This window comes from Topomyia yanbarensis, chromosome 3, assembly GCF_030247195.1.
Source record: "Topomyia yanbarensis strain Yona2022 chromosome 3, ASM3024719v1, whole genome shotgun sequence".
Taxonomy (NCBI): domain Eukaryota; kingdom Metazoa; phylum Arthropoda; class Insecta; order Diptera; family Culicidae; genus Topomyia; species Topomyia yanbarensis.
Genome location: NC_080672.1, coordinates 286,079,483 through 286,103,899, shown reverse-complemented (window position 1 = coordinate 286,103,899; position 24,417 = coordinate 286,079,483). Strand labels below are relative to the sequence as shown.

The window sequence follows — 24,417 nt, the reverse complement described above, 5'->3', positions numbered from 1 at the left end:
GACAAAGTTTTCCTTTTGACCTCTCCTTATAAGTGTGTCGCAGTCAATTTTATGACAAAGAGGCCATCCTAGCAATGCTCGCTCACTCGGTCGAATAATACGGACCAATCATGGCGCAGATAATTAATGCTTTCACAAAATCTCATTATTTCAATTATTTATAGTAGTAGTACATTTTACGGAATTAAATACAAGATAGCGAAAAAAACTAGTTTTTTCATTCAGTACAGCGAAATCTATTCGAATTCAAAAGCTGTAAAACTTTGGTTCCATTTCGATAACTATTGTCGATTTACCAATCAATCTAAAGCGTCGCAATAATTAACGACTCACTCTTTTGTTGTAATTCGCGTCTCATCACCCACCATAATAAATTAGCCTTCGTATAATAAAGTTGTCATGTACCTCTTGTAATTTTCTGAAAACAAAGTTCAGTCTTATTTTGATAGCTGGTTTAAGTCAAAATCGAAAATCCGGTAGAAATATTGAAATAATTTTTATTTCAGTTCAAAACTAGTTTTTACGAAAGCCTAGCCGAAACCGGTTTTTAGACAAGTGAATAAATCAGCCATACTAGTAATGAAAGCATAAATGAGAATGCCAGCCACGGATTAGGTCAGTACTCGAAATTACTGTTCGAAGAATTCAAATCGTCAGGTTCACAATTAACGAAGCTAACGGATCAAGATGTTTAGAAATTGAATACTAAACACAGACCAACTGATAAAAAACTTTACATCTCATATCTTGAAATAAGCCACAGATGTTCCTCCTGGATAATGCATTTTTGCTCTCCTAGTCGGTACTACATATAAATTGAGTACTGTTATGAAGACAATCGCTAAGCTACTTCAGCAACGGATTTTCATGACAATAAGTAACCCTGACCTCATTCATTGCAGCAGCTCCAGTCATCGTGTTATCCTTTCATTGTTTCCACCACAGGAACTCACTGTCCTCCCCATCCATCCGATTTGACTGTTTGCATTCATTTCTACTTCGGCTCTGGTTAGATCGCATGCGCCGCGGATGCTGTGAGTTCAACATCAACACACCATCTGCCACTGTTCTCGACCAAACCAACTCCGACAAACGGCAAGAACGGCGAAACACCGGAAGATGATTGCACCTAGCTTCGGTTGGCCGGTGCAAGGATACACCCGATGGTTATTGTTGTTGGCAGTCAGCCGACACTTCGGATGTTTGGGTCTATCCTGCTGCGGGATCACCACTCTGTCGCCAGTCAGTCAGTCAGTCAGCCAGAATAGTCAGTCTATCGGTGGTTGCTTTCGGGATCGGATATGCTTTTCGGGTGTTCCCGTGCGTCGCGGTTTTCATCGTCCATTGTCGTGGCAAGCAGGTGCAGCGTATTGACCGGAGCGTGCTTTTAGTGCAAGTGGCAGGCATACACTCCCAGCCGGTGATAAATACACACGGGAACGAGAAGTTCGCTTAGGGAAAGTGAGCTCGTATCTTGAGCCGACTGCAGTATCGACAGTGGAATAGTGCATAGTTTCGGTGGGCTGCTTTCGTCCCTACAAGCGGTATTTGTGCATTGTTCTAGGAAAGGATTTTCCGAAACGCACCGGGAAGTTTTCCTCGTATTGTTATTGTTGGTGTGGATGTTTGTGCCAGCAACGGTGATGATGATGATGATGATGCCAATGATGTGAATAATATTCGTACGTTGCTCTTCTGTTCGTAAAGTTTGCAACGCAGTGCTCGCTTTAGTGTTATTAGTGAGAAACCCTAACGGTAGAGGGGCTTTGATGCTTCCCTGAGAAATAATGATGCTGAAGCTGTAGAATCGAAACGGCGACGGCGGGCTGCATCCAACGGATCGGAAAAGGTGTTTTGGAAGTGTTTGTATTTATGTGCAGTGTTTTGTCATGGAATAAGTAAGTAGTTATGGTTAGAAATGTTTTCATTTTAGCTCTTTTTGACGCAGCCTCATTGTCATAAATAGCAAAAGAGAGTTTGTTCGCATACTTAGAAATTAAAACTGAACTGTTTCCGGACTATGATACAAGAGGAACTTCAAACAATTTAGGCTCAGTCATCCTATATGAATGTTTGTTCTACAAATGAGAATATGCGAACAATTATAGTTCGCAACGATAGCAGTAAAATTAAAGTTTTGAGGTTGAATTTTACGCTGATTATTTTTGCAAAGTTCTATTGAAATATCTTTGTCAGAAATGCGATCTACAGTTGGTATGTTCAAAATAGAATCCTAAAAGAACTTCTACAACCACAGCAAATATAAAGAAATCAGCTTTTCTTCGCCAATCATTTGAAAAATTATTTTACCAGTGGAGGTAGAATGAAATGAAACCACAAACCTTTTTAAATAATATTGACATTTTGACTGAAGTAGTGAGCCTGCAGGCTGCATCTGTGAACCCAGTACTAAGACTTAGGTGTGGTTTTTGCGAAAGTAATTTTTGGATTTTCACTGAAATGAAGTCATACTAGTGACATTCGTAAATCTTGTCAATTAATGTCGTTGAACACGAAAAGATGTTCCCTAATTTGTGAATAAAGTGCCATGAATTCTGAAACAATTACGTTTTACATTTCTCGGAAAAGAAATGTATAGAATCCGCTCAAACTTTCAAAATTTTTTCCGAGGCCCGGAGGGCTGAGTCTTATATGGCCTGTGTTAAGCCAAAGAGGACCAAGCGCCATTTTGAGATACTTTATCTAAAATCGCTTTAACATCCAATGTAACACCAGGAGCTCTAATATCTATTATATTTTGGGAGCTCAAATAGCAAACGAGAGCAAGCAAGTGTTCTTTGAATTTCTACGTAAATGGTAAGTTACCGAGAAATGAATTTTGGTACGAAAAATACACGAAAAAAATTATGGCGCTTAGCTCTGTTTGGCTTAACGCAGGCCATATACCAATCGACTCTGTGTGCCTGTGTGTGTATGTAACGGACAAACTCTCATTAGTGTTTCTCGGCAATGGCTGAACCGATCTCATCTAAACTAATTTTAAATGAAAGGCCTATCACCCAGACAGAACGCTATTAAATGGATTTTGATTCTAATGTTTAGTTTCCAAGATATGAATGTTTGAAGGTGCAGAAGTTTTTTGCAGGTTTTTTTTTAATTTGCTGCCGAAATTGACGACTAAACAATTTATATTTTTGCCTTTCTCATATAGAAAGGTTATGCAATCACTCTGAAAAACGTCAACCTAATCCCGGCCCGGAGGCCCGAGTGTCATATCCCATTCGACTCAGTTCGTCGAGATCGGAAAAAGTCTGTATGTGTGTGTATGTGTGTATGTATGTGTATGTATGTGTGTATGTGTGTGTATGTGTGTATGTGTGTGTATATGTGTGTGTATGTATGTGCGTATGTGTCAAATAATGTCACTCATTTTTCTCAGAGATGGCTGGACCGATTTGCCCAAACTTAGTCTCAAATGAAAGGTGTAACCTTCCCATCGGCTGCTATTGAATTTTGGATCGATCGGAATTCTGATTCCGGAATTACGGGTTTCAGAGTGCGGCCACACAGAAATTTCTCATAAAAACTATAGGAAAAATTAAAAATAGAATTTTTATTTTTGATGCTAAATGTATTCAAGGTGCATAAAACGTCGAGATTTGATGCAAACACGAAAAAAATTTGACGAAAGTTCACTTTTTTGGATTTTGCACATTTTTGCCTTTCTCATATAGAAAGGTTATGCAATCACTCTGAAAAACGTCAACCTAAAATTTTTTTTTTCGACTCGCATAAGGTTTCTGGATTTTAACAGGGGCGTAGTTGATGGTTTACGGAGAGGGGCTACACCCCCCCCCCCCTCTACTGTTCACTCCCCTCCTTTAAAAATCTCCTTAAATCACCCCTCAGACCACCACCTCATACCCCTCCCTTTCAACCCCATCATCTTTAAACCACCACTATATTACAAAGTATACCAATTTAAGCTGGGGAGTCGTTCGTTCATGGGACTTTCGCCCTCCTCACATACCCATCCCCGCATGACAAAATGAGTTAGCAAGCAGATCACATTGATCTAATGCTGATTAGGCTAATGGAGTATGATATTTTTTTGTTTCAAGTGTTTCACCGTCGACACGTAGCTCATCAAGTTCGTGGCTGGCATGCCATTGTGTATAAGTGCAAAGTGTACTAAAAATGTAATGGACATTTCCACAATTATGTTGAACATAAAAAGCCTCCGTGCCACAGTTTAGAGAAATGAGAAAGGCACAATTGCACCGCTAGGTGGATTAAAACAGGTTTTTTACAAAGCTTATACGAATACCTTTCGAACGAACTATAGATTTTTGAAATCGGACTATTATCAAAAGAGATATTTAACATTAAATGCGGACGAAAGATTTTTATCATTTCCCATGGCTGGAAATAAGACCAAAAACATTCAATGTATTATAAGCGCCAAAACGGATAATTTTAGGTCAATAGTATCTTCGGACATTTTAAAGCATGCAATATGCACTTTCTTTTGATATTGTGATTTTGCTACGAGTGAGATATTTTCAAAAAATTTCTTGGAAGTGATTGTATTGAAAAAATGTCTTCAGCAAATTTGTAGCTTTCACTTTTGCGAATATCTTTACTGAAGACATCAAATACTTATTTCGAATACTTTAAAAGTAATGCCTGGTTGTTTTTGGATTACCCTTTGTCGCCTATTTATTATTCAATATTGTGATAATCCATTTAAATGAGCCAAATATGTAAAACGAATTTCGTATTTCTATTTTCTATCTACAACCGCTATAATAACCACCGAACAATTCCAAGTCGTCTAGATGGAACTTGATCACTTATCGGTGCAAAAATTTTCATTTGCGCGAACCTTCTGACTTATAACCATGGGATCAATCGAAAACATATCTCGTAAAAAATAAGCGAAATAAATTACTGTAAGCAGCAGTGTAGTCAAGAGGAGGCTTTGAGGTTTAACCACGCACACCCCTCACAAAAAAAAATAATTGGATACAAGTAAAACATTTATTGATTCTGACTGATTTAATTCAATATTATGATAATGAACTGATCAGTACATTGATAAGCTATTGTTTGAAACATCATGAGGACCTTTGAAAAATTGTGGGAATGCGATCCTTATCTATAACTGATCTATTGGTCTTGATCGCACAGTTGTCTAATAACATCAATATCAAATATTTGTCTAAAAACATTCCAGTAGGAACTCATTCCAGAGTTCTGAAATCAATGATAATCATAATCATAATTTTCTATCATATTGGGTTCAGTTATGAAAAGGTGTACTGTAATATAAATTAGAGTCTTTTTTGAATAGGAAGCGAAACTGGAATTACTGTTTTAGTCTATGAAACTTAGAACTGCTCACCAAAGAATTGAGACGAAAACGTTATAGAACTAATAACGAGAAAACCACCTTCCAAAAGTAGAGGAATTTATTAAAAATGGCGTTTTACGTTCCGCCAATTTCGCGGGTTAAGTATCTTCGATTAATTTTACAAACGTTAAAGAGCACATCATTTGATAAAATAATTTTAGGGTTATATCCTCCAAGAAGTATTTATGGCGAATTTACTCTTCAAACAAATTTATTTCCAGACTTAATGTCTTCAGCAAAATTTTGGGAAGTGCTATTACAAACCACTTCGTTGAAGACATGACGGCTCCATGTGTTCAAGGTATTAACATATTCTAGGCTATTTCTATTTAATTTTAAATTAAATTATTTTGATTTTACTGTTTATGATAAATCTCTTCTATTGTTTATAAACGATAAAATTTACATTTATCCAAAGCTTGAGTTTGTGAGGCTCACAATAGAAAGTTATTTTAGAAAAAAAAACTAGATTAAGGAACACTTCGTAAATATCATTTTATAACTCGATATACTCCATATACGTAGTATTTATGCCTACAATAAAGTTGTTTTAAATGCAAGTCTCGAAAAATTCGCTAAAGACAGGCACTCTGTTATAATTTTTTGAAAAACTGATTTTCCATAATTTTAAAACTTTAAAGATGGCAGTTTCGTAATTATGCCATTAGGACAGTAAGTTAGATTTTCACCAAATCCCCACCAAATCGAATTTTTGACTACGCCGTTGACTCCAAGTAAGTAGAAACAAAGTCGTTCTACACTCCCCCACAAGAAACTTCTTCAAATATTGCCTATCTATTATAATACATTGAAGACCCGATTTGATCAGCACCCAATTTTATCAGCCTCATATGAAAATATGTTTGATGGGCTCTAGCAGACAAACAAGGCTGTATTTGACCATGTTTCCTTATCTTAAAGATGTAAATATGCAAAAATAAAAAAAAATCATTTTTTTTTTTAATTTTTGCGCTAGAAGACTATATTAAATAATTAGAAATAGTTATTAGACTACATCAAGGGAAGGGAAGAATATTTGAACAGCTTCAGTTTATTGTGAAGCAAAAAAAAAATCGCGATTTAGTCAATGTACCCATTTTGTCAGCCTAAAATACACCATGGAGATAATAAGAACGGGTCTTTACTGTATTTATTATTCACAGTAATAGGTACATCCCATTTCCGAGGATTTTCTTTCAATTGTATCGAACTACACCAATCTTTAGGTAGTTTTCAAGGGGTTATTTTATCGACTTCTTTCAAAATTCGGTGAACCTATTCCCATTTGTGCAATAATTTATGTTAAAAGGGTATCCTAAATTAATTGGTATACTGAAGGGTTTATATGTTGCAGATGATTGAAGAATTTATATATATTATTACGGGGCATTAGCAAAAATTCGTTTGTATTTCTATTTTATTGACCATTTTCCGCTTTTCCATTAAATTGGTTTAACCTTTGAGATTTCTTGCACTGATATTGCCCTATGCTAATTTGAGCGATTATCTGTGTCCTGTCACTATCCCATGTAGCATGTGTTATCAAAAACATCGTGAAGCATCAAGTTCTATATGTTCTCAATCGATATAAAGCGATAAGAGTTATAAGAAATGTATCATCACACTGTTAGGTGGATTAAAAGCGTTTTTCGGTACAAAAACAGAACCAGGAGCAAAATGTTTAGTTCTTTATTATTATGCTCAATTTTACTTTAGTAACACCTTTTATTTGAGGCGATAATTATTTTTGTTTTGTGAACTACAGGTATCGTTTCCGCTACGTAAATTTTTTCGGTAGGTGAACTAATTCACAACTTTGTGAACATTATTCATAAATCAAAAGTTAATTCGTGATTTTTTTGTACATTTAACAACATTGTTTACGGTCCAACTGGACGACGTGATCTGATTCATGTCTTTTACATCTTGATCATTATCTGGTTTTTGTGGTTGTGAATTAAGTCACAAAACCAAAATGGTCTGGATAATTTGAGTGAACTATTTTAAGTAACTCGGAATATTATTTATGAAACTGTAAATGAATTAATGATTTCTAATATGATTGGTCATGATTCACCATTAGTGCTCATGAAATAGTTCACAAAAACATAAAATACGTTTTCATTTTCCTGATGTAGCTCATAAAATAAGCAATTGCATGCATGATTTCAATACTTTCAGGTGAACAATTTCACTGAGCTCAAATTTTTTTTCATGGTTTCGTGAACTGGTTCATGATTCCTAGTATATTCCACTGCTCACCATATTTTTATTCTATATTACATCGTACAATCAAGAACAATTACATTCTATTTCGCAGTTAATCGGCATATTTTGGTTACTCTTTATTAATTTACTGGTGCTTTTAAGAAATTATTTAGTGTTCATAATAAAATATGTTCACATAATGTTTAAAATGTCGTTGAAAAGTTTCTTTCTCATTAAAACGTGCGTTTCTAATAATTTGTTTCAATTCATTCAAACTTCCACAACCTCTTCTTTCTAAAATAAATACAATCACTTCTGCAGTCAACCATTGCGCTGCACAGTGGCGGATTTGGCTAAAAACCAGGCCATTGTCCTTCAGATGGTGCTGCCGCATGCTGTTTTAAGTGAAACACTCCAAAAATTTCCATATTTGAGGTTTTGACACATCCACACAGCTTAAACCATCGCGTTTTGCTCATAATTTTCATCGAGCGCCCGAAATATCAGTATTACTCAAGTGTAGCTAGATTTTGATAAAAGTGTCGGTTTCAAATGTCTAATAATGGAGAGTTATGCTGACGGTATGTACTTTATTTATATGTATTGACGTCAAAACATATTATTTTGTTTGTCTATAGAAAATGTCAATAACTTTCACGCTTTTGTAGCAGACAGTTTTAACAGACATTTTTGCAAATAATTGAAATACTTTTTGTTTGTCCACGTATGTCCACTATGTTTCAAGGCAATTTGTGTTCCTTGAACGATTCTCTGTTTGGAACATAATAGCATTCTTGCCCGAATTTGCCCGTTTATGAGTAATCTTTATTTAAGTGGAGAGGGAGATGGATTATAAGATTTTCAGTTGTAAAATTTGTACTCGTACTTTTAATTACCGCTGCACCTCCGGTTGGCATAGCGAGTCGAGCAATACTGAACTATGAACAGGAAGAGTTGTGTATTTAATGGTGAAAATTTCATCGAGATTCATAAACATGTTCAAAAGTTATCAAAAGTGGAACGCAAAAGACGTAAATAATTTTGGTCGTTCAGATTGAAATCCAACGAGGTCAACAGAAGTAATCGCCAAAGGTTACAAATATCAAAAATCGATTATGAATACCATGATTAAACGTTATCGGAGAACTATGACCTTTGATCATGCAAAACAAAATAAATCTAGAAGTGGAGTATATGACTGGATACTACAAGCGAAAAGAGTAGAGTAGTGCAAAAGAAGACTGGGATCTCCAGCCGTGATTTGACCAAAGAGCTCACTTTGGCGTACACTCCAGTTTGTCGAATTTTTTTGTGAGAAGGTTGACAGTCGTAGCATAGACAGCAAGCATGACAACAAAACGTGGTTGCTTAAGACTATAACAGGAAGCAGTACTAGCATGTTCTGACCAAGTATAACGCATGAATTTAAATGGACGTTTCATCGTATAATAATGTACTTTGGACAAATCCTCGGTCAAATTTAATTCAAATAAAACTATCAATCTTAGTGAACTTCACTTATTTTCGTATTTTTCTCATATTTATTTTTGTTACAGTAATTTGCATGCAAACTCAATTTTCACTCCATGCATTTCGTCGCAGGATCGGCTTATTTTCTGTAGATTAGAAAAATACTATTTTTCAACGTTCGTTCTTTGAGAAATATGTGCATTAGCAATTGAACAATAATCGTACAGAGAGTTTAAAAGTTTTGTAACTATGTTTCATAATATTTCAAAATACATAGTTCGTAATGACTAATAACATCAATTCTCATAATAGCTACATTATCTAGACACCCAAACATCTTAATGCGTGCAAATCAACAAATTCTATCATTTAGCTACACACTATTTAAAATTCGATACATTATAAAAGTTATTGGCATACACTAGAACCGTTAAAACCATTCATTCGTGAAAATTTACTTATATTTAGATTAAAATGTCGGCCATTTTGCATGCGCTATTTCGAATTTAGAAAATCTGACATCAAAATCGTAATCTGCGCCCCAAAAAACCGTGGTATGCACCTTTGCAGAACCATTTTTGACTTTTGGCCAGGTTTTTAGGGAAATCCGCCACTGTGCGCTGCTTTGTATCTATATTCTCTACTCCCTATGTTAAATGAATGTAACAGCTCGTCCGGATCTGTAACCCCTATTTTGAGACTATTGTTGAGCATATGTTTCAACCATATGGGCTCAGCAGACTTACAATGTTTAATTATATGACTAACTGTTTCAACTAAACCACAACTCAAACAAAGCTTTGATTCTATTCCCCTTATTTGATTTTGGAATAATTTATTGTTATTTGGAAATATATCCCTCAAAACACAAAATATTGCTGTTTTACCTCTCGAGTTTAGAAAATTACTACTTGTAACAAATTTTCCCGTAGCAACCATGGCATGTCCCCTTGCGTATTACATTTTATATTAAATTCAATAATGAACTGATCGCAAAACTTTTTACTGCTGTCTAAATGACATTCATTTTTAAAATGGTTTGATTTTGTTATCCATTCCCTCATATTTCTAGTCAATAAGCGATTGTGCTTATGCCCTAGCATGAAGAAATCTATTTGTGTACCGTCATTTAAATTAGCTAACAATATATTTTTTATAAAAAGAGATTTGGCTCTAGACTCCACATATACAAGTGCTAGACCACCTTTCGCTACGGGTAAATACAATTCGTTTCTGGGGACTTTAAAAATATATTCCTCCCATAAAAATCTAACACACTGTTTTTATTGTTGCAATATGCTTATTCTTTGGCGGGAAAACTTGGCAAATGTACCAAAGTTTAGCTAAAACATAAGTGTTAAGCAACCATACTTTTTGGAATATTTTCGCCTTTGAGGTAAACTAATGGTAATAAGTATATAAATACATAGAAATAATGTATTTATATACTTATAATTAATTTCAATTAAATCTTTAAATTTTTGACATAATGAGACACCAATAATCTTCAATATGTTTGTTTTTTTAATCAGATGTGGTCCAGAAATGCAGCAATTGAGTCGTAGACACTATGATTTGTCCAAATTAAGTTTAATTTTAAAATATATACTAAAATAACTAACTGTAAGACAGTATCAAACTCGTGATTGTTTCTAATCAAAATATTGAAATCATCTGCATAAACAACAATTTTGATGATATTGTGCGCTGTTGTATTTTATATTTGTAATATGTACACCAACAGGCATTTCAAAGCCCCAATGATGTCTTAATGCTAAACTTATTGCTAACAGTCAAATAGTTAAAAATTTTGATAAAAATAGTAATACAGTGAAAAAAAACAACAATGAAGGAATCAGCCGAAATTAGTGGGTCCGTTGAAGGTTCTGGAAAAACGAAGACGTAGAGAGCGATTCAAATTAAAGTCGAAAGTTGATGCGACTCGGTTGCAATTCCTTTGTAGGCCAGTAATGGCCTCGTGCATGCTGTAATTAGTGCGTCGAAATGGCAATCGGAGCATTAGGTTGTTACGCGTTGTTCGAGGTGCGACATTTATGTTGATTTGCTCCAAGATGGCTGGACAATCCAGATGACCTCGCAAAGTATCAGCAACAAACAAAGCCCTTGCTATATTCCTTCGAACAAGCAGGGGTTCCAAATTAATCAGCTGGCACCGGCTTTTGTAACTTGACAGACGGACGGGATCTCTCCACGGTAACCTACGAAGCGCAAAACGTAAAAATCTTCGTTACACGGACCCCATTCTCTCAACACCGTTGTTATAGTTTGGGCTTCAAGCTTCGCAGCAGTACTCCAAGATTGACCGCGACAAAGAGCAGTACAGCGCTTCGAGGACATAAATGTCCGTAAAAATTTTCGCTATCCTGAAGATGCATCCCAGCATTCGAGATGCTTTGCTAACTGTATAGGAGACGTGCTGTTTAAACGTAAGTTGCGAGTCTAGTATCACTCCTAGATCCTTCACCTGATTAACGCGTTCAATTTCAGTATTCAGTAGACGGTAGTTGAAACAAACCGGTTCTTTTTTTCGTAAGAACGATATCACCGAGCACTTCTTTGGATTTACACACATACGATTCGTGTTACAGCAGTCAGCGAAGTTTTCTAACTATCGTTGAAGTAATCTGCAATCTTCAGTAGAGCGGATAAGAAGAAACATTGAGATCGTCTGCGAAGGACAGGCGTGAAATCTTCAGAACTAGATGAACGTTGTTGAAGTAAAGCAGAAACATCAACGGTCCCAAGTGACTTCCCTGGGGTACTGCTGACGTAGAAGTAAATGTGGGTGCCTGACGAACTACTATGACCACCACTATTTCTCGACCTGAAAGGTAGGATCGAAACAACTGCAACAGACTACCGTTAATTCCAAATCTCTCCATTTTAGCGATTGTTATGTCATGGTTCACTTTGTCAAAAGTGACAGATAGGTCTGTATAGACAACATCGGTTTGAACGCGACGTTGCATACTCTCTGTTATGTAGGATGTTAGGCAAAGCAGGTTAGTCGTTGTCGAACGCCCAGACGTGAAACCATGTTGATCGTCACTTAGGTACTGCTTGCAGTGAGCCTGAAGAGGTTCCATAATCACCAGCTCGAACAACTTCGAGATAGCACTCAATGAAGTAATTCTCCGGTAATTATTGATGTCTATTCGCGGACTTCCAGCAGGATGGAAAGATGCCACTGGCAATAGATGCTCTAAAGATGCGAAGAAGTGAAGTCGCTAAAACGTCGATGTGCCTTTGCAAAAGTACTGAAGAGAAGCAATTGGGTCCCGGATTGAAAGACGATTTTAACCGAGATCAAGCTCTGGTAATAATCATTTCATTGACATCTATAGCGCTTAGAGTTTGGCTAACAACCGGAACTTGACTAACAGCGACTTCAATTTGATCTACTGTTAAGGCCTCATCTGTGAACACATTCGCGAATTTCTTCGAAAAAAAAGTCTGCGCATATCTTGGGATGTGGTAGCTGTGTGGCCCTTGAAAGTCATAGATGACGGCAGTCCGGATTCCTTGCACTGCTTATTCACATATTTCCAGAAAAGTTTTGGGTGCGACTTGAGATTACGCTGAATGTTTTGCTGATATCGAAAGAAACAATCCTGACTAGCTCGTTTATAAACATGATTGAGACTGACGTAATAGTTTCTAAGTGGAATTGTGCGATACTTGGTAAACCTCCGCAGAGCAGTTCTCTTAATGGACTTCAGCCGTCGCATAGTGCTCGTTTGTCAAGGAGAACCGATTTATTGATGATGAACTGTCTTCGGGACGTGCCTGTCAATAACATAACCCAAAACCTTGGTAAATGTTTGAACTGCCGTATCAACATCTTCGGGGTCCAGAATATTTAACCAATCGAGAGTGGAGAAGAGGTCTGCGATACTGCGATGATCAGCTTTGTGGAAGTCGTATGACACGAGGACCGGAGGAACATAGTAATCGTGCGCCAGGGTGGGTGATGTATTACTGGTTTCACTAGAGGAGAGGGAGCCATCACTACTGATGTAGCAGAAACCTGTTCGCTGACAAAACAAGGATCAAGGTGGCGGTTATTCTCGTTGGCAATAGGATTAATTTGTAGTAACGTGGCTGAGCTGTAGCTGTCAAGAAGCTTCACCGCCCCTGAGTGAAGAACGGAGTGATCGGAATCCGGGTAAAGAAATCCATTGCGAGAAGATCGATTTAGCGTCTTCGAGAATGGTAAAAACTGAGCTGCAGTGCGCGTCAACATATTCGATGCCACGGACTCGGTCGGGTGGGACGCACACAAGCACAACGGTCGCCAAGCTCGATTATCGTTCAGACTTGTTCGAGGCAATCCCAGCAAGTCTTCTCAACAACTCGTGCCTTCAAGCTGCACTTAACTGCTACTAATACACCACCTTCGGTAGATTTACGGCTATTTCTAGGGTTCCGGTCGCAACGAAAAACCTCATATCCAGTACCGAACTGGAAAGCGTGTCATCGTTTAACCACGTTTCGACGAAAACGATGATATCAAAACTGTTATCGGAGACTGCAAGGCGATATTCCTCAACGGTTGACTTGATACTACCAAAATTTTGGTAGTATAGTAGCAGCTTGTCTCGTCGTTGTCCAAAGCTGGAAATCAAAGAGTGTTGAGTCAAAAAAGAGCTCACAGATGCTTCATACTTGCCTGCTGTAGGCTTGCGGAAGACCCCTCGTCCCAGCTCTACCACAGAACCGGGACGGCTGCTGGTCGCTGGCTGGAGGTGCTCGACTGTGATGGGGGGACTAAGGGCTTCCTCAGGACTGGTGGCAAGTGTGCGTCCCGGTGACCGGGAAAACAGGAAACCGAGGGTTGTACTCGATGCAGTTGAGCTAGGTACCTCTCCTGGACGGCTGCGGATCGCTGGCATGAAAGGTGGCGTCTGATATAGATAGGAACTTTGTGCAATTGAAGGTGAGCTGGAATCGAAGAACATTTCGGTGCTAGAAAGTTTCGATATAGATGGATGCTTGCGTCAGTATGAAGCTTGGAAGACCTTTTAACATTTTCACGACATTCAATTAGCTAGAGATTACTGGGTATGGAAAGTTATGAAAACTAGAGCCATAGTACTCAAGTGAGAGCAAGGATGTGAAGTAAACAGATCGGAAAATGAGAAGGCTTAATATCTTACGGGCTTAATCTTTGTCTTCTGCTAATAAGGATCGAGCTTAGGCAGCATAACTAAGAATCACCCGAGTTCACTAGCATGTGTCCTGGTATAGATAGACGTGTCCATCTTTAACGTGACAACCGACGAAGACTCTTTTTCCACTCCCGCACACAGGACCGGGACGACTGGTGAACGCTGGCTGCAGTAGCTGGACTGTGGCCAGGGGATATCGAGGGCTTCCATAGTACAAGCGGCGGTGCATCCCAGAGTCCGATGTAACCTATTGACGAAATCTATCCTGTCTCTGCTTGTCGAAATTAAATTCGCGAACCAGCACTCCAGTTGCCAAGTAGACGCTCTGAGTGCCACGTCCTTCAGTTCACTGGGAAGCTCGACTTGGAAGGAACCAAAATTGAGCTTTGTCAGATCAGCATCCTTCTTAACCATCAAGATTGCTTTGGTTGTATTGCTTATTCCAGGCATTCTTGTGTCATGGCGACGATATCATCCACTGTATGGCTCGGATCAAGGCGGCTGAGGTAGACCCAGAACTGTTCCCGCTCATCAGCAACTGTTCTGATTTCCCGCTGAATTTCTCGAGTACAACAGACAGCGGCTGCAGTGGCGCGAGTTTTAGCGTAGTTCTCGCGACTTCTTTTTGGAGTAGGTAGATCCCCCGGAAGTCGCTTGATAGACAACCTCCTTTGAGCTACAGAACCAGAATTAACCGGAAAATGCGTCTCAATGCGGTTGGAGAGATTAGACACGACTGCGTTCAGGTTATCTACTGCCTCGCACAATTTTTTAGTGTCCACGATGGAAGCAGCGGACAACAGCGGTTCAACATAAAGTGAAAAAAATCCTAAGCGGGTATCCTTGTCGTACAGAACTAAGAATGGGAAATGAAGGTATTAGAAATCCTTTGAACAAAACTTTCGACCTAGCGTTTTTATATAATCGCTTGATACAGTCAATTAATTGACGAGGAAAATTGAATTTAGCAAATACAACCCATAAAAATCATTGTCTACTCCATCAAAGGCTTTCTACAAATCGAGGCTTAGAATCATTCCTCCATTCGTGCTAATAAAATATGTAATCTACGACCGTCGGGATCACAACCTCCATTTAACGAATGAATAACTATCTACATCCTGTCTAATCTGTCTGTCTGTCTTTGTTTTTAAACGGTTCCAAAACAATGCGACTTTCCCCAAAACAACTTCAGAAGGTCACCGATTCATTCAAAGTCACCGCTAGAAATTTCAAACTCAGAACTGCAAGACAATTTCGGTCGGCAAAGAGTATTCCGCTCATTTCAATTCTGGCACAATTCTATCCGTATCCTTCGCTACTGTTCGCATTATAGGGTGAAAGGCTGAAACATAAGGGTCAACCCAACCCATAAAAACAAAAATCTGAATACCCGAACAGCGTGAGAACCCGTTACCAGGAATACCAAAAAAACACTTTCTCTAAATTTTTAAATCACCCTTTCGCTGCTTGTAAATTTTATTCAATTAAAAAAACAGTTTCAAAAATTTCATTTTGTCCGGATTCGAACTCATTTCCATCCAACCTAGTTAAATTTCATCATCACCTTTGCAGTCTCCATTGTTTTCCTGCTTGGTTCACCGTTTTCGTCTTTTGTTCAACTAAATGGAGTTCATCTCGTAAGTGGCTTCTGTGTGCATATTTCCTTTCAGAGATTTATGTGGCCATAGGGACTTGGCGTGTGTTGTGTAACATGGTTCCCTAACATGTATATTAGCCTGGTCCAAAATGCCTTAAATATTGCAATCAAAGCCTTGCACCTAACAATGATAGTTTAGGTGGCTAATAGGCTTCCCTGAAAATTTAAGCGCTGCTCAAAGTATGTATGGGCAAAAATGATCAAATGTATGGAGTAATGAATCAGTTCCACATTTTCAGATCTAGCTGTCGTTAGAAAAATTTAGAATTCATTTGTAACAACAAATCGACTCGTGAAGACTGTAAGTCAATCCAATAAAAACTAACAAAGTTATAAGCGCGCAAGTTTGAGGATGTCATGGGTTGTAGTTGGAGTGGCTCTGTCGAAATTTCGAACGGAAAAGAAATTCTTTCCAAAAACGTGAAAAAAGTGCCATGAATTCTGGAACAATCACGTTTTTACGTTACAAAAACAGGACTATAAACAATAATCATTTGATTTATATTTTTTACATTTTAACGATATTTAATTAGCTAGAGATTACTGGGTAGGGAAAGTTGTGAAAATTAGAGCCATAATACTCAAGTGAGAGCAAGGATGCGAAGTATACAAATCGGAAAACTAGAAGTGGCAGGGTCATTAGAACAGGCTTAATATCTTACGGGCTTAACTTTTGTTTGTAACGATTCAATATCCGTGCTTGTGACATAGTTCACAAAATCACAAAATATTATTCATGTATTCGTGAACTGGTTTATGATTCCTAGTATAATAGTCACTATTTACCATTCGTGTTCATGAACTAATTCACGAAATCATTAAATATTATTCATGTAGCCGTGAACTGGTTCATTATTCTTGCTATACTACGACACAATATACGTGATCGAGAAATAGTTCACAAAATCATGAAATATTATTCATGTATTCATGAACTGGCTCATGATACCTAGTTAAGATTCACGAGCTACAATGCGTACCCATGTAATAAATGACAAAATTAAAAAAAAATCATATATTCGTGAACTGGTTCATGAATCCTACTATAAGAGTCACGAGTCCTCGTGAACTAATTCATGATTCCTAATATATTGGTCACGATCAGCTCGTGAAATAGTTCACATAACCACAAATTATTATTCATATATTCGTGAACTGGTTCACGATTCCTAGTACATGAGTTACGATAAATTTTGCGTGCTGGTGATATTTAGAGAATATCCCTAATCATTTTCAATTTCATGCAACATTATAAAGAAAACACGAAAACTCTTTCAGAAAATTTGAAATCATATTCTTAAAATAATTTATAACCATGCACTTTTTCGCGAAACGTCCAGCTGCTAGCGACCAATAATAGCTACGAGCAGCAGATATAAGAATGCTATTAGGACCTCGAACATCGTTATTCATTTGATAATGTTCAGTGTGATCTCTGAACAGAAAACGAAAGCAATGCTGAGCACCATAAATCCTGTTCTTGATATAGTTCACATAACAAGATACCGCGAATCAGTCATACTTTTCACAGTCAGTTCATATTGTCACGTTATTCCGAGTAAAAAAATGGATAGTAACCAAAAAATAACAAGACGAAGGGAATTTACGAATACCATGATGAAACTGCTGATATCATGAACATGAGTCACATTACTCTACGTGCTAAATTCGAAAGTAAGCTCCAGAATAAAATGTTACGATAACGTGAACAGATATTACGAAAGTCGAGACTAATATCCTGAAATCATGAGCACAAACCACACAAGTCTTGACAAAAATATCCAAAATCGTGACTTAGATCCTGAAATCGTGAACAATCTCTACTTGTGACACAAATATCACAGCACGAATAGAAATTATTAAAATCATGCAAAATTCCTGAAATCATAAATGTAATCATGAACATGAATCAAGGTATTCATGACTAAGATATCACAATGAACGATAACGTGAATAGAAATTACGAAAATCGCGACTAAGATCCTGAGATCATGAAAATAAATCCGGACTAGCACTGACTGAAAAATTCGATAGCAAACTCATGAATTAAATAGCACCGTAGCGTGATGAGAAATCACAAAAATTGTGATTACGCTCCTGAAATCACGACCATCGTTTGACTGCCGGCCCGGCCATGTATTCCCAAATCATGAACAAGAATCATAACAAAAACCAAACATGTGCAGGGGACAACAACAATAAAAAAAACAAACATTCGAATGTAATACCATTTATATATTCGGGGCGAATAAGTTTTTTGTTCGAAAACACAAATAGTTTCATGATTTAGTGGTTTATTATTTTTAATTTCAGGAACTTAGTCACGGTTTTCGTAAATCGTTCAGTCCACGAAATCGTGATAAAAATCATATCAATGATATTCATGTCATTTCAATCGTGATAAAAATCATATCAATAATATTCATGAATTTGTGAACGAATTTTTTTCGCGTTATCATTTTAGACGTTCGTGTGTATCAGGATCAGGAGAACTAAAAATTGATTTTTCAGGAGAACTAGGTGGCGATTTTGAAGAAGCCGCTTAATATTTTCAATGTACCTCTTAACCATGCGCACCCGTCGTCAGTTTTGGTTGAATATGTTGCTTGAAAGATGAACAAAAACATGATAACTCTTAACGCTGGTATGACAAATGCAAACCCGTAGGTTCGATTACTAACAAAAGATATGTTTAATGCACGTGAGTACTTCGATTTTGAAACAATCTTCAATCCAAACAACGCCTCAACAACATTACTCTTTCTTCAAGCAATCATTTATTCATTTAAAGTCTAACTTGGTAGTCGGGAGGATATCGATTTGCAACCTACCAACCAACACTCCAGTCTACATCACCGTTCCAGTAGAAGTTTCAACGACAAAAAATCTCCCAGACACATCCCCAGTATTTTATTCATGATTTTTGCTTAATCAGTCTTCGGCTGCTCTCTCAAACTGCCAACCACAAAGTTTTCCTAGGGCAACAGAGCCTGCTCTATTCGAATCGGACTGGTGAAATCGCATTGCCCTCGATAGCGGAAGTTTTACTTGCTATGTGCGACCCGAACAGAATTCCGGAATTGGAGATCTGAACGTACGCCACACCGACAGCCGGATCGGTACCGGTATCACCGCACTACTGGCCTGGAACCTGGGGGGTCATGCCGTGAGGTGTGCCGGTTCAGCGCAATATGTACCGCATGGCAATGACGGGTGGAATTAATTTTAACGAAAGTCGCTGCCATTAATTTTAAATTTTCAGGATGGACACAGACCAAAAACAATCCACGGGCGGGATTGCGCGGTAACTGTCACAGAATGTGGGGGATTTCCTGATAACTTTTCGACCAATTGAATAAAGCGGACAAGTGTGGCGGTTTGTTTTTTTTTCTTTTTGGTTTTGAAATACTTCTAATTAAAATTGAAACATAGGGAAATTTTGATCAAGCATCTCACGACTATCAAGCTTGGTATAACAATATTGCATAAGCGCATGAATTAACAATAAAAGTCGAATAAAAGTAAGCAATGAGATTACTAAGTGGTCGCATATATTTATTTATTTTTATTTTAAATTAATTATTGCTTCAGTTTTTATTGCATTTATGTGTGGTTAATATTCCAAGTGATACAGTTACCATAAAGTTTTCATTTTCGTTTATGTTATTTCCATTAGAAGAAGTATTTATTTCAGTGCTTTACTGCAATTATAGTTTAAAGTAGATTTATTTTATGAAGTAAGAAATAAAAGGGTAAAAACATACACTTCGTCGAATTATATTAAAATGATAGGCTGCAAAACCGGGGAAACAAACAAGTAACAAGTTTAAATCTCCTAAACCAACACCACATTGGACTAAAACCAGATTTCATCGATTTGTAAAAATCACAGCAGCGTAACCCTTCCGAGAAAACAAAAAACAACTCCAATACCCCCCTCCGCCACAATATCATCGCAACTGAGCGTTGAAACACACATTTTGCGACAATTCCTCCACGAAAAAAGGGCTAAAACGCGACCGGCATCGCTACTGCCGAATTCAGATCACGTCTCAGTCTTATGGAAACTGCTGTTCCTCGAGATGCGTAACTACTTATGCGTGCATTTTATATGATACTCCTCGACCGGTCTCACTCTCGTGGCAGTGAGAAACCCGTGAGCTGGGCATGCCGAATTGTGTACAAGTGCAAACGATGATAGCATCACCAGGCAGCAGCCAGTAGCCACTGTCGACATTTGTACTAAACGCACTTTTGATTGCTCTGTTGGAATTGAGGCCATCGAGCGGAACCAGCTTGTTACGGTTACTCCTTGCCCAAAAGGATGGGGACGGCTGCATACCCGAAAAAATATCCGTCAGGGTAACTGTCTGGGTTGTAAGGGCCGTACGTGCGTTTTTCTGGAGAACGTGAGCTGCCACCGAGAACGGAAGGAATAAAAGGAGAACGATAAAAAATATTAGATAGTAAAGTTTACGGTTATCATTTTTTACTTGTTTCTTGAGTAGTGCCTTTGCTGGAACAATATGTGAGAACAATTTAATGGCACACGTATGCAACAGGGAACAAGTCTGGTCAAAATTTCTTTGTAATGTCGATTCTCGCTAGAACCAACGGGGCCAATTTAAAATTTGATTTAATTGGTATAGGGCTTCAACCCCTGTTATAGGGTTTGATAGATAAAAGGCTATAAGAATCAGCCCTTGGGGTTGCACGAACTGCTGACGTATGACTACACTATTTAGTGTGAAATATTTTTTGTCTTAGTATATTTGAATTAACATCTAACCTAAATATATTTCTTTCGCACAGTGGAAGTATAACCATCAATATCGAATATTACTCATTGAATCAAACTTGTTTGCTTATCAGGTCGATTGAATCCGAAATGGTTTATTACAACCTCAGGTAAAAGTCGGTCAAATAATAATTAGTGCACAAATGGTTCGACCAAATTTTCAGGAAAAGAAAGGTATAGAATATTAATCCATTTTTGCGCTAAGAAAATAACAGGCATTCAGAATATAGTGAAAACTCATATTTATCAACCCATTGGTGAATTTTAGGCTGGTAAAACGGTGACATTGACAAAATCGGGACATATATTTTCCTTTCTTTTTAATAAACCGAAGCTCTTAAAATATTCTTCTTTAGTCCCTAGATATAGCCACATAACCCGTTCTGATTATTTAGTTTAAATTTCCTATCCTGGGGTCTGGCACGGCAAAATTAAAAAAAAATGTATTTTTACATATTTCGGATCTCTAAGATGCTTAAGAAAGGATTTACTCGAATTCAACTCGGGTCGTCTACTAGCGCCCATCAAACTACCATTTATCAAGTTTCATATGAGGCTAATAAAATCGGGTCAAAAAGCTGACAAAATCGGGGGAAGACAAAATCGGGGGCTGATAAAATCGAGGGCTGATAAAATCGGGGACTGATAAAATCGGGTCTTCACTGTATTTATTATTCGAACTCGTGACTGTGAAATTGTTTTATTGACGCCATCAATCTCGATGTCATTTGAAAGGGAGCAGACATCGCAAATTGACGATTAGCGCTATTTTGAAATAGAAGATGGCGACTTCCGGTTACCACTAAATAGTGAGAACCATCATCAATATGGAATTCATTTGAAAAGGGTCTGCTAGGTCATTAGTTCCCGGTCGTGGCACCATAGAACGTGTTGCCTAGTGGATATGATCGATATTTTTATTGGTCCAACTGAATGCATGGATCTATGTTGCTAGGACCGAAGGCAGAGACTTCCGGACGTAATCGATTCATGATCGCGTGAACATGGGAGTTTGTAGGTTCATATTTGACACCCTATGTTTGTAAATTAATAAGTGCTGACCGGTTAAATTTATCACCGAGGTGATATCATATTTGGGAGATCGCAGGCGCAAGTATGCGTGGATGATCACGAAGGGCTGCGAAAGATCAGCTGGTATTTTGTTATCTTCGGCAGTCCTTGCATGGGGCACTCCAAGTTTAAGGGTTCCGAACCAGGGCTCATCGCCAAGCTCAGGGTACCTCCAGAGAGAATTTGGCCCTAAACCCACTTTGCAAATAATTTCGACCATGAAATAATTGTTTAAGGGGTTATATACAAAGTTTAAACTCAAAAAACCGAAATTTTTCATTGAATATTTTGAAAGTACATACTCTTGAAAATATCTGTGCGAAATTTCATCCAGATCGGAGCGCTAGATTTTAAATTACAGTCTTTTGCAGCGTGCTTGTTCTTCCACGACTGAAGTAAATAACAAACTTTAAACGCAATTATCTCGGAATGGAGTTTTTTGAAAAATGCCGTTGCGGTGAACCTGATATCTCAAAAACTAGTCATCCGATTTAAAAAAAAAACCTGTTTTAATCCACCTAGAGGTGCAATTGTGCCTTTCTCATTTCTACAAACTATGATTTAATAGCTGGTTCGTACAATATAACATTATGGAAATGTCTTTCATTCTTATTACAATTGATAAGTATATATAAGAGCACCTTTTTGCATTCATTGCGGTATCGGTTTGAATCGGAGTTTTCTATGTGATCGCACTCCACAACCCGTAACTCCGGAGCTGGAAGTCGGATGGAGATGGAATTTAATATCAGTTTCCGGGGACGCAACACCTTTCATTTCAGACTAAGTTGATCAAATCGGTCTAGCCATTTTCGAGAAACCAATATAACCGTCATTCTGAATTTGGATGCTTCCGGATTCGTCGATGGTGGCCAGTGTGGCCAAAGAGACTTTGAATGACTGTTGGTGATCTAGATCTACAAATTCAACAGTTGTGTTCACATTTTGGAAAAAAAATTCACCTTTTTACATTCATCGCAGAATTCGTTAGAATCGGGATTTGCTGCGTGATCGTACGTGTCACCCTGTAATTCAGGAACAAGAACTCGGATCCACACAAAATTCAACAGCTGATGGACCTTTCATTTAAAATCAAATTTGTCAAAATAGGTTCAGAAAATTCCGAGAAACCGATGTGGACAAATCAATAAATTTTGTTTTGTAACCATACTCTTCAACTCGTAATCCGGAACAAGATGTCGGTTGAAAATGAAATTCAATAGCAACCTATGGCAATATTATACCTTTCATTTGAATCTTAGTTTGTAAAAATCGGTTCAGCCATCTCCGAGAAACCGATGTGGACATTTTGTTAACAAATCCGCACATACACACATACATACATACATACATACATACATACGTACATACGTACATACATACATACATACATACATTCATTCATACATACATACATACATACATACATACATACATACATACATACATACATACATACATACATACATACATACAAACATACATACATACATACATACATACATACATACATACATACATTCATACACACATACATACACACGGATATTTTGCGATCTCGGTGAACTGAGTTGAATGTTATATCAGACTCGGCCATCCGGGCCTCGGTTAGAAAGTCGATTTTTGGAGCAATTGCATAACCTTTCTATATGAGAAAGGCAAAAGAATAATATTTAATTAGCTTAATCAGTATGAGTTCAATGTTATCTTCATGTGGTTATATTTTGAAATGTTGGTGGAATGGGTTTGAAAGTGGAGGGAATGGGGGTTAGTAGAGTGGGAGTGGAGGATGCGTCATAAATCCTTCATCTTATTTCGGTATACGGGGTGGATGAAGGAAATGCGGGCGTGAGGGTGGTCTAAGGGGAGGGGAGTGATGAAGGAGGGAGGTGTAAGGGCAAGGCAAGGGGGGGGAGGGGCGGCGACGCAATACTCAACTGCATATTTTTCCTTCCATTTGAGACTTGGTTTGAGAAAATCGGTTCAGTCATCACCGAAGAACCGATGTGACTTTAATTGTGGAATATGCCCGGAATTCCGGACTTCTGGAATCGTCGATAGTGGACAATATATTCAAAGAATGTTTGATTGGCAATCAGTGATCTAGATCTGCGATTAGAAGTAATTTGGTGACCATTTCAATAGTTTTGAGCCTCTGAGGTATTACGATTGTACCGATTTATATGGGAAATTCCAGTGTATCCTTACTAACACCCCTGTAACTCCGGAAGCGAGAGTCAGAACCGAATGAAATTCAGCAGCGGTCAATGGCATTACTGTATCTCTCATTTGAAATCAAGTTTGTAAAAATCGGTAGAGAATTCGTTGGGGAATGGGTGTGATATTATCTTAGGAACTTGGCGGGTTCCCCGGGGGCGTCATGAACCGTCATAGGTGGCCAATGTGGTCAAAGCTGCTTTGATTGATCATTAGTGATCCAGACCCGCAAACTAGTGTAATGTTACATCAATTTTGATATGTTTTACATCATTTGAACATCATGGTGATACCAGTTTATATGGGAATTTGCTGTGTGACCGCACTCTTCAACTCGTAACTCCGAAACCGGACGTCGGATCAACTAAAAATTCAATAGCAGCTTATGGGAGCGTTATACCTTTCAGATGAAACTAAGTTTGCGAAAATC

At 37.8% G+C, this 24,417-nt stretch overlaps 1 protein-coding gene across 1 annotated transcript in view; it reads left to right on the top strand.

Annotated features, from left to right (window-relative positions):
• Nucleotides 1-1,212: 1,212 nt before the first annotated feature.
• The window catches only part of LOC131693386 (lachesin), a 370,087-nt gene continuing 346,882 nt past the window's right edge, over nucleotides 1,213-24,417 (top strand). Inside the window, exon 1 of the mRNA XM_058981155.1 lies at nucleotides 1,213-1,898. The gene's annotated coding sequence lies outside the window, so the exon portion shown is untranslated. The remainder of the gene's footprint in view (nucleotides 1,899-24,417) is intronic.